Genomic DNA, 12,042 nt, shown 5'->3' on the forward strand with positions numbered 1-12,042 from the left:
AGCGACATTTACATCCTCAGGTCTCCTCCTCTCACAGAGAAAATATATTGAAGACTTATTATCAAAAACAAATATGCAGGATGCGAAAGAATTTGCTACTCCTCTCTTTACTAGTGAATCACTCAAATTATGTGATGGCAGCCTTACCACAGACTGAACTCAATACCGACAAGTACTTGGCTCCTTACAGTACTTAGCACTCACCCGTCCAGATATCTCATTTGTAGTCAATAAATTATCTTAATACATGCACCAGCCTTCTGCTATGCATTGGTCTACAGTTAAACGAATTTTACGATATCTTAAAGGGACCCTTAATTATGGTCTCTTTCTCCGCAAAACCACTCAACTTCATCTCCATGCCTTTGCTGATGTTGATTGGGCAGGAAACTTTAATGATAGAACCTCCACGTCAGGGTATGTCATCTTTCTTAGGTCTAATCTAATCAATTAGAGTTCTAAGAAGTAAAAGACAATGGCCTGGTCTACAACTGAAGCTGAATATCGTGCTATTGCTACCGCCGCTACTGAACTCAATTGGGTCACAAATCTCCTTAAGGAACTCAAAGTCAGCTCTACCCATACTCCTACAATATATTGTGACAATGTTGGAGCTACCTACTTATGTATCAATCCAGTGCTCCACTCACGCATGAAACACATTGCCATCAACTTTCACTTCGTATGAGATCAAGTTGTCAGACATCAACTTCGTGTCTCTTATGTCCAAACGGTTGATCAACTAGCAAACTCACTCACGAAGCCTTTAGCTTGCAAATTATTTTTATTGCATCGGTCCAAGATCGGTATCCTTGACAGGAGCTCAATAGATTTCCTCAACTGCAATCTCTCTACTCAGTTAAAGAAATCTTATCTTTCACCATGTATAAATAGACTTAATATGATACTAATTAGAATGTGCTTTTCTTCATTATCTCATTTCTTCAAGAAATCTATGTATTCTCTAAAAGAATGCAAAAGAACGTTGAAACACAAGTTGAAGAAGATGAATAAAATGTAAAGAAGATGTCTACATGATCAAAACTATGTTGATCTAAAAACTACGAAGGGCTACTATTTCTGATTAATAGGTCATAGTCAACTTGGGATAGCTAAGGGGAAGTTTGACTCAATGAAAACCTTTTAATATTTTATATTAAATACAGAAATGATCTTTTATGTCATGATTGAAATCAATATCTATGTTTTGATCTGCAAGGGCACTATCTTTAGATCCAATATAAGAGTTGAGAGAGAGACTAATCTCTCAACTGAGATGCACAATCTTATTCAGTCCTTCGGTCCTAAGGCACCATCTTTAGATCCAAGATAAGAGTAGAGGTTTAAGATAAGCTACTAGGAGAGTTTCTCCCATCAATATTATCTCCTAAGGAATCCTAGTATTTATTTTCTATTAGCTAATATATATCATCAGAATCTAATTAGCTATATTATATATATCATATTCAATTATAAAAAGCATAAAATCTAACTACATGATTAAAACTATGCTAATCTAAACCTTGTATCCTATGTCTCCCCAATGTTGAGATGTCAATCTGTGCTAGCTGTTGATGTTGGCAATTGCTTGACTCGAGCTATGAAATGAACGCTTGTTGATGGTAGCCTTCCAACATAATGAATGCCTGTTGATGGTAGTAATAGCTTGAGCCTGATGGGCTAACCGGCTAATAACTCGATTTGGTCTATACCACTAGAGATCAAGTTGTCAGACATCAACTTCGTGTCTCTTATGTCCAAACGACTGATCAACTAGCAGATTCACTCACGAAGCTTTTAGCTTACAAATTATTTTTATTACATAGAGATTTCCTATGATAACAGAGAGATTTCCTCAACTGCATGAGGCAATCTCTCTGCTCAGTTAAAGAAATCTTATCTTTCATCATGTATAAATAGACTTAATATGATACTAATTGTAATGTGCTTTTCTTCATTATCTCATTTCTTCAAGAAATCTGTGTATTCTCTAAAAGAATGCTGAAGAACGTTGAAACACATGTTGAAGAAGATGAATAAAATGTAAAGAAGATGTCTACATGATCAAAACTATGTTGATCTAAAAACTACGAAGGGCTACTATTTCTGATTAATACGTCATAGTCAACTTGGGATAGCTAAGGGGAAGTTTGACTCAACGAAAATCTTGTAATATTTTATATTAAATACAGAAATGATCTTTTATTACATGATTGAAATCAATATCTATGTTTTGATCTGCAAGGGCACTATCTTTAGATCCAATATAAGAGTTGAGAGAGAGACTAATCTCTCAACTGAGATGCACAATCTTATTCAGTCCTTCGGTCCTAAGGCACCATCTTTAGATCCAAGATAAGAGTAGAGGTTTAAGATAAGTTACTAGGAGAGTTTCTCCCATCAATAAGAGTAGAGGTTTAAGATAAGAACTGTCGGCAAGAGAATATTAATCTAAATGATAGGGTGAGATGTGTTCCACTTTATCTATGACTGTCATATATAAAAAACAAAGAAAGTCTCTTGATGCAGAAACATGACCTTTCTTATTTGTTTGAGTAAAAGGCTGTTGTTTTGTGCATGACACAAGTTGTATTATAAACTCAAAACCCAATACATTCAGAAGAAAATTATCCTAAAATCACCTATTTTGAAGTCCTAAATATTATGGAAAGTTATGGAGTGGATGACATTCATAATGTTGCTCTGATTTTTTCTTCTCCTGTTGATACTTGACACCATGTTTTGAATAGAAATTTCTTCAAGAGATGTGTGTGAGCTTTGATGGTAATGCTGTATGAAGATTCCAAGAACCTTGAGAAGGTCATCATTGTTGTCAAATCACATAATTGAGTGATCCATGGAACCAGAAAGTGGATCTGTTCCACCCAAAAGTAATTTGGTACAAGGAGAGGATAAATGCGTGTGCACATAATAGTGTGTGGTGAGGAAGATGACTTGTGATTTGAGAATGCATTTTTAAGCCAACTTGACTGGGTAAGAGCTGAAATTGATGGTTGCTTATGAGAGATGGCCAATTGAATTCCGAAGCCAAGAATTGCTTTCCTATCAGTTCATCCATAACAGGCCAAACTAAGGATTGTTTGTGGTAGCCCACTCCAGCTCATGAAATAGTGAACACTGAAGGAGAAGGCACTGTTTGATTTGTCCTTCATAAAGCCGAAAAACAAACTGCAGGATTCTTTCAATTATGGAGGTTTTCACTCGTCCTCGGTAAAGGATTGGAGTTCAGAAACTTAGTCTTATCCTTCCATTCATTAGATTGTTTTTGATCCAAAACTTCTTTTCTGTTTTGAATTATACGAAAAAGTAACTATGCAGGATTCAACTATTCAAAAGAGCACTGTTTTTTTCGGTACACTTCCATTTTTTTCAGCTAGCCTCTGGTAAATATAGAAATCTATGTATTATCTGAAAGTGTTGGGAAAAATCTTGTTAAAGCGGAATATTCTTTTCCCTCTTTGTGTATCAAAATAGGTTCCTCATCAAAATACCAACTTGATATCCAAATATAAATATCAACCAGCACAGCATAAATAATAGAGCAAATAATCAATCACACAGTGAGACTAAATCTTTTAACGTGAAAAACCCAATGTGGGAAAAACCACGGAACTGTAGTCCCCCTCAAACTTCCACTATCAATAATAATGATAATAGGTTTACAGTAGGTCTTCTCTAGAATAACTAGAGGATCAAAATAACATAAGAACATAGATCTTGGCTCTAGCATATCATCATATAGGATGAATCTCCTCAAAAGAGAATTCTAGGTCTCACAAAGTGGATATCACAGGAAAGTACCTTAGAGAGGGTAAACTGCAGATCAACACCATTAGGATTGTAGAGTTTGCTACAAAAATTCTTCACTTAAAATTTGGGCCGAAACTGACAACGTTTGGCCACATATCGTCAAGCAGAAAACTCAGAAACCTAATCTTTCTCTCTCTATTTCTCTCTCCTCTTTCCTCTGCACGCCGCCGCACGCTGCACGCTGCACGCTGCAATCTGATCTATTTTCCTCACCTTCTCTCTCATCTTTTTAATTTATTTCATTTGGGCTCAAACTACCCAATATGTCCAAGCCCACATATGGGCTGGACCCAACAATTCTCCCCCTCCAGCTCATATGGTGGGCTGTACCAAGCCCGCTCTTTGCCTACATGCTTCAAGCTTCTCCTTAGACAAAGAATTTGTCAACATATTTGAACCATTATCATTGGTATGTACTTTTTCCAATTGTAATTCTTTCATCTCAAGCACATCACGAATCCAGTGATATCTCACATCAATATGCTTGGATCCAGAATGGTACGTTGAATTCTTGGAGAGGTGAATGACGCTTTGACTATCACAGTAAACAGTATATCCTTCCTGTTTCAACCCCAATTCATGTAGAAACTTTTTCATCCATAAAGCTTCCTTGCAGGCTTCAGTAACTGCTATGTATTCTGCTTCTGTGGTTGATAGAGCAACACACTTCTGTAACTTAGACTGCCAAGAGATTGCTCCTCCTACAAATGTCATCAAGAATCCCAAAGTGGACTTCCTGGAATCAGTATCACCTGCCATGTCTGCATCTGTGTAACCTTCTAACACAGGTTCATCACTGCCAAAACATAAACACAACCTAAAAGTACCTCTTAGATATCTTAATATCCATTTCACTACTGCCCAATGTTCCTTTCTAGGATTTGAGAGAAATCGGCTGACAACTCCAACTGCATGAGCTATATCTGGCCTAGTACAAATCATAGCATACATCAAACTGCCTACCGCAGATGAGTAAGGCACTTTGGACATTTCTTCTTTTTCTTTCTCACTTGTAGGACATTGTTTCGAACTAAGCTTGAAATGACCTGCAAGTGGGGAACAAACTGCTTTGGCTTTACTCATGTTGAATCTTTCAAGAACCTTTTCAATGTAAGTCTCTTGAGATAGCCAAATCTTCCTTTTCTTCCTATCACGAAGAATTTTCATGTCAAGTATTTGTTTCACCGATCCCAAGTCTTTCATGGCAAAAGACTTACTTAGCTCTCTTTTAAGCTTTTCAATTTTTCTAACATCATGGCCAACAATCAACATATCATCAACATATAGCAGTAAAATAATAAATCATCATATGAAAATTTCTTCATAAACACATAATGATCAGATGTGGTTCTATCATACCCTTGGCTCATCATAAAGAAATCAAACTTCTTATATCACTGTCTAGGTGCCTGTTTGAGTCCATATAAGCTTTTCCTAAGCTTACACACCATATTTTCTTTTCCCTTGACTTTGAAACCTTCTGGTTGCTCCATGTAAATTTCTTCTTCTAAGTCACCATGAAGAAATGCTGTTTTTACATCAAGTTGCTCAACTTCTAAATTCAAGCGGGTAGCCAAACCAAGAACAACTCGGATAGAGGACATTTTCACAATTAGAGAAAATATTTTTTCAAAGTCAATACCTTTCTTCTGAATGAATCCTTTCACAACTAGTCGTGCCTTTTATCTTTATTGTGAGCTATTGTTTTCAGTCTTCAATTTATAAACCCACTTGTTCTTGAGAGCTTTCTTCTCTTTAGGCAATCTTATCAAGTCATAATTGTGGTTCTCAAGCAAGGATCTCATCTCTTCTTGCATGGCTTTAACCCACTCATTCTTATTCTCATGTAGAATAGCTTCTTGGTAAGTTTCTGGCTCTCCCCCGTCAGTAAGCATAACATACTCATGTGGAGGATATCTAGTAGAGGGTTGTCGTTCTCTAGTGGATCTTCTCAATAGAATCTCAACTAGTGGTGGAGGTGCCTGTTCAGTTGGTTCAACATCATCAACTATAGGTGTATCATCACTAGTATTCTCACAACAATCTTCTTGTTCATCTCCCCCATGATCATCATGAACTACAGGTGAAGGAATCGGACCTAAACTCCAAGGAATATAAATAGAGGTTTATGGCTTCTCAACATTATCACCATCATCAAACAATTGGTCTTCAAGAAACACAACATCTCTACTTCTAATAATCTTCTTGTTTACTAGATCCCATAATCTGTACCCAAACTCTTCATCACCATATCCCAAGAAGATACATGCTTTTGCCTTATTATCAAGCTTGGACCTCTCATCTTTGGGAATATGAACAAATGCTTTACACCTAAAGACTCTCAAATGATTATAAGATATATCTTTTCCTCTCCATACTCTCTCTGGAACATCACCTTGCAGAGGAACTGATGGAGAAAGATTTATCAGGTCAACTGTAGTTCTCATAACCTCCCCCCCAAAATGACTTTGGTAACTTGGCGTGGGAAAACATACACCTAATCCTTTCTTCAATGGTTCTGTTCATCCTTTCTGCCACACCGTTCTGCTGAGGAGTTTTAGGAATTGTTTTCTCAAGCCTGATACCATGGAACCTGCAATAATTCTCAAAAGGACCCCTGTACTTGCCACCATTATCTGATCGAATACACTTTAGTTTTTTGCCAATTTCTCTTTCAACACTGACATGAAACTCCTTGAAAACATCGAGTACCTGGTCTTTAGATTTCAAAGCAAAAGCCCACACTTTTCTATAATGGTCATCAATAAAAGCAACAAAATAAAGAGCACCTCCAAGAGTTCTAGTTTGCATAGTACAAACATCAATATGAACTAAATCAATAACATCTGATCTTCTAGATGATGGATATGTCTGAAATGCAACTCTATGTGTTTTTCCAGCTAAGCAATGATCACAAGATTTAAGAGATGTAACTTGCAACTCTGGTAAGAACTGCTTTCTAGCAAGAGTTTGAAGTCCCTTCTCGCTGATATATCCAAGCCTCTTATGCCAAAGATCTATACTTTCACCTTTTTGAATTGCATTAATCTCTCTTTTATGTAGCTTAGCTTCCATGACATAAAAAGAGTTAATCTTCTTTCCTTTTGCCACAATCAGAGAACCTTTAGTAAGTTTCCATTTGCTTTCACCAAAATAATGTGCAAAACCCTCATCATCAAGTCTACCTGTAGATATTAAGTTAATACGAATATCTGGAACATGCCTTACATCTTTGAGTATGAATTTGCTCCCAATACTGGTCTCCAAGCAAATATCTCCAATACCCACAATCTTAGATGTACCACTGTTTCCCATTCTAACATTACCAAATTCACCAGTAGTGTAAGATCTAAAGAAATCACCATGAGAAGTGACATGAAATGAAGCACCAGAGTCAATTACCTAATTACTGTCCTGAGCTACAAGGCTAACATAACCTTCATCATAGATAATAGTGATATTACCTTCAGTAGCAACTGTATTAGTCTCTTTCTCATTTTTCATCATTTCATTCTGTTCTCGCTTCCAAAACCTACACTTTTTCTTCATGTGACCTAGCCTATTATAGTGAAAACATTTGATATCTCTTCTAGACTTAGATCTTCCTCTATATCCATATGGATTTCTGCTATGACTTCTTCCACGTCTTTCTTGTTTTTCAGTAACAAATGCACTAGAAGAAGATTCACCCTATTCTTTCATTCTGGCATCTTTATTTAGCAAACTGTCTTTAACCATATCAATAGTTAGAGTTCCCTCTGGCATGGAGTTGCAAATAGTCACCACATACGTTTCCCAACTTTCTAGTAAAGAGCTGAGAAGTAACAATCCCTGCATCTCATCATCTATATTCATTTTCATAGCAACCAACTTATTTGCAAGACTCTGAAATAGGCTTATGTGCTCAACAATGTTACCACCATCTTTATACTTCAAATTTACAAGCCTTCTGAGGAGAGAAATTCTATTTCCCACTCTCTTTTTCGCAAAGAGGTTTTCTAACCTTTGCCAAACAACATTAGCTTTGGTTTCATCAGAAATATGCTCATGCAAGTTTATATCCATCCATCTTCTAATATAGGCAATAGCTTTTTTATGTTGAACTTCCCATTCTTCATCATCCATAGTAGAAGGTTTATCTTTAACCTTGATAGGCTTATACAAATCTTTGCAATATAACAAATCTTCCATCAGACGTCTCCAAGTGGAATAATTTGATGAGTTCAATTTAAACATACCATCTGACTTGCTCAATTTAAAGCGGAATATTCTTTTCCCTCTTTGTGTCAAAATGGGTTCCTCATCAAAATACCAACTTGATATCCAAATGTAAATATCAACCAGCACAGCATAAACAATAGAGCAAATAATCAATCACATAGTGATACCAAATCTTTTAACGTGAAAAACCCAATATGGGAAAAACCACGGGACCGTAGTCCACCTCAAACTTCCACTATCAATAATAATGATAACAGGTTTACAGTAGGTCTTCTCTAGAATAACTAGAGGATCAGAATAACATCAAAAACATAGATCTTGGCTCTAGCATATCACCATATAGGATGGATCTCCTCAAAAGAGAATTCTAGGTCTCACAAAGTGGATTGTAGAGTTTGCTGTAAGGATTCTCCACTTAAAATTTGGGCCGAAACGGACAACGTTTGGCCACATATCGTAAGCAGAAAACTTAGAAACCTAATCTTTCTCTCTCTATTTCTCTTTCCTCTTTCCTCTACACGCCGCCGCACGCTGCATGCTGCAATCTGATCTATTTTCTTGACATTCTCTCTCCTCTTTTTAATTTCTTTCATTTGGGCTCAAACTGCCCAATATGTCCAAGCCCACATATGGGCTGGACCCAACAAAAAGAATGCAGAAGAACGTTGAAACACAAGTTGAAGAAGATGAATAAAAAGTAAAGATGTCTACGTGATTAAAACTATGCTGATATAGAAACTATGAAGGGCTACTATTTCTGATTAATAGGTAATAGTCAACTTGGGATAGCTAAGGGGAAGTTTGACTCAAAGAAAACCTTGGAATATGTTATATTAAATATGAAAATGATCTTTTATATCATGATTGAAATCAATATCTCCGTTTTGATCTGTCCCAAGACACCATCTTTAGATACAGGATAAAAGTAGAGGTTTAGGATAAGTTACCAGGAGAGTTCCTCCCATCAATGTTATCTCCTAAGGAATCCTAGTATTTCTTTTCTATTAGCTAATATATATCATCAGAATCCAATTAGCTATATTATATATATCATATTCAATTATAAAAAGCTACAAAATATAACTACATGATTAAAACTATGCTAATCTAAACCTTGTATCCTATGTATCACCAATGTTGATATGTCAATCTTTGCTAGTTGTTGATGTTGGCAATAGCTTACTTGAGCCTGATGGGTTACCTGAATAATAACTTTATTTGATCCATACTATTGACCAAAATTCTTAAACTGATGTTAATATTATATACTCATCAGACCAATATGAGCTAATCATAGTCTTTGCCCACTTCTGATATGGGACTAATTGGGGTGTCATAATACCTACATGAACAACCACCATATGAAGAACTCATTGACAGAGGCTTTTTGCATTTAATGTGATTTTATATATCCTTTTTATTGCTACAAAAGGGTCTAACTTTTGGGTGAGAATTTTATGAGAAAAATAAGTTTGATATTCAAGTCAAGACTTTGACCCATTTCTCAATGTATAAAGCAGTGCAGTATGATTCTGACTTCCACTAGTAGACTACTCTATCAACTAAAGAGGAATTTAATTGGAAGTAGACTTCGCTAATATATTGATACAAATAATCTTATCTAAAAGATTTGGGTACTCTTGCATTATTCATCCGTAAAGAATTAACCTAGATGCAATTTTATTTACATCCTAAAGAGTTTATAAAAGAGTAAATTAATTAGATCAAAAAATGAGTTACGAACAAGTCCTTACATCTCACAATTATAATTAATTTAGCATATACTAGATGTGTAAGAGAGAACAAAAAAGGGAGGAAAACTAAGAACGATTAAAGAATAGTTGTAAATCCATAAATGACTAGTGTCGGGTGTGTTGGTAAGTCCTGTAGACTTTATATATGAACTTGTGAATCTAATTTTACCATCCATAGGTATCTTTATTAGTACGAAGAGTAAGTTGCCCTGCATTGAGAGTCTACCACAAGTTTTTCGGTGCCAACAAGGTGTTCATTATAATGGTTGATGTCAGTTAATATTTAAATGCAACCATGCTTGGAGTATTATTTTTCCCTTAATAAAGTTATAATTATGATAAAATTAGAGCTCAAATCATGAAAAATATTATGGTAATGATGATTGGTTAACAACCTCATAAGAGTGGCCACCATAGCCTCTATAGTGATCGGCCTCGTGAGTACGTTATTTCTATGATATCTATGATATCTCCAACATGAATCATAATGTTGGTGATAATGCAAGCAAGACCACCCATGTTGGGAACATTTACAATATGGATTGAGAGTATAAAACATATCTTAAATGTGCTTTGATGATTGATAATTTTTTTCAAATCTTATTTAGTTTGGATGTTGCATCGCAAATATCCAAATGCTAATAATAATGAAATTTTTTTAAATTTTTAAAATATCCTATGATATTATCTAAAAACATAAGATTATCATTATATAATAGATATTATAACCCTCATTTTCTCTCCCATTTTCTTGATTTCTATTATCGCTAACACCTCTCAAATGTCTTATATATGAAATACTATTTATTTATTTTTAAACATTTTATTATTATGATTATATTTTATATTTTTTATAAACATGGGTCATACATAAAATTTTATAATATTACATATATTCATTTATTTTATTTATTTAAATAAAAATATGTATTTATTTTCGAATACATATTAAAAATATTAGAAGGATAAATTTTATCATATAATATTTAATGAACTTTTAAAATATAATCTTACCAAATAATATTTATGTCAATGTATATTTAAGATCCAATTTTAATCTATTATTTATCAAATACTCAAGACATTCCAATAACTATATATTCATTCATAAATATATATTAAAAATATAAATATATTTCCAAACATAATCTCAACACAATCAAACATACATATTGTAAATGAGCATATAGTAAAGAAAGGAGAGAGGACTTGTCTCTTAGAGAGGTGTTAATTGGGTGGGAGAAGAAGAAAGAGAGTAGAGAAGAAGGAATATAGATTTCTTCAACTATATCTCTCTACTCTGTTGAGAGAAATCTTCTATTCAGGGAAATTCTCCCTCCTAATCTGTATAAATAGGAGAGGGACATTTTAATGCATTCAAGCTTCTTCAGTAATTTCTTTTCTATTTCTTTTCTAACATGGTATCAGAGCATTCTCCCTTGCGGATGTAGGCAGCTCTGCCAAAGCCTTCTACTCCTCTGGGTGTCAGTGTGGAAGCCGAAAGGAGTGGTGTTGACTTTCTTCCTCCACTGCAGTTTCTCCCCATCCTCCTCCCGTTCCGGCCCTTCTTTCCCTTCTAGCACCTGCGTGCTTCTTCTTCTGCCTCTCCGACTCCATCACCCGTAGTTGGTCCGAACTCGTCGACCGCTCAGCCACCTCCCGCCCTCACAAGAACTTCACCTACTTTCGTGTCCGCTACGCTGCCGTGGTGGCTGTCGGCCATTTACCTGAATCACTAGCTCCGTAGCACCAGCCCCCACCAGTCTTCTTTGCCATGGTGGCAGCTTCCTCTGCTATGGCCACTTCCAGGCTCCCCGCCATAGTTTCTCTACCGTAACAATCTTCACTGTTGCAACAATCTTCGCTGCAGCAGCAGTCTGTTGGGTTGACAGCCTATAGTGGGTTCAGCCCATGGTGAGCTTTATCAACCCACAACCTATACCCTTTTGACCTAACCCTAGATCAATATAAGGGGGGTGTGGTAGCTGCGTTTTGAGAGGAAGGTGGCTGCATTTTTTGGGCAGAAAAGGGTAGCAACTTGGTGATCTTCGCAGCATCAAAGAGGAGAAGAAAAACGCAGAAAAACAAGAGAAAGAAAGGGAAGAAAACAAGGACAACGCAGAGAGACTGTTCTCAATCATCTAGCAGTGTTCTCATCTCAGGTTAGATCAAATCTATAGTAGACTCTTGCTGTGATTACTTGGAGAGGTTTTAGATATTGTAGATAGTGACATGA

The sequence above is a fragment of the Musa acuminata genome, chromosome BXJ2-8 (assembly GCF_036884655.1).
Source record: "Musa acuminata AAA Group cultivar baxijiao chromosome BXJ2-8, Cavendish_Baxijiao_AAA, whole genome shotgun sequence".
Classification (NCBI taxonomy): Eukaryota; Viridiplantae; Streptophyta; class Magnoliopsida; order Zingiberales; family Musaceae; genus Musa; species Musa acuminata.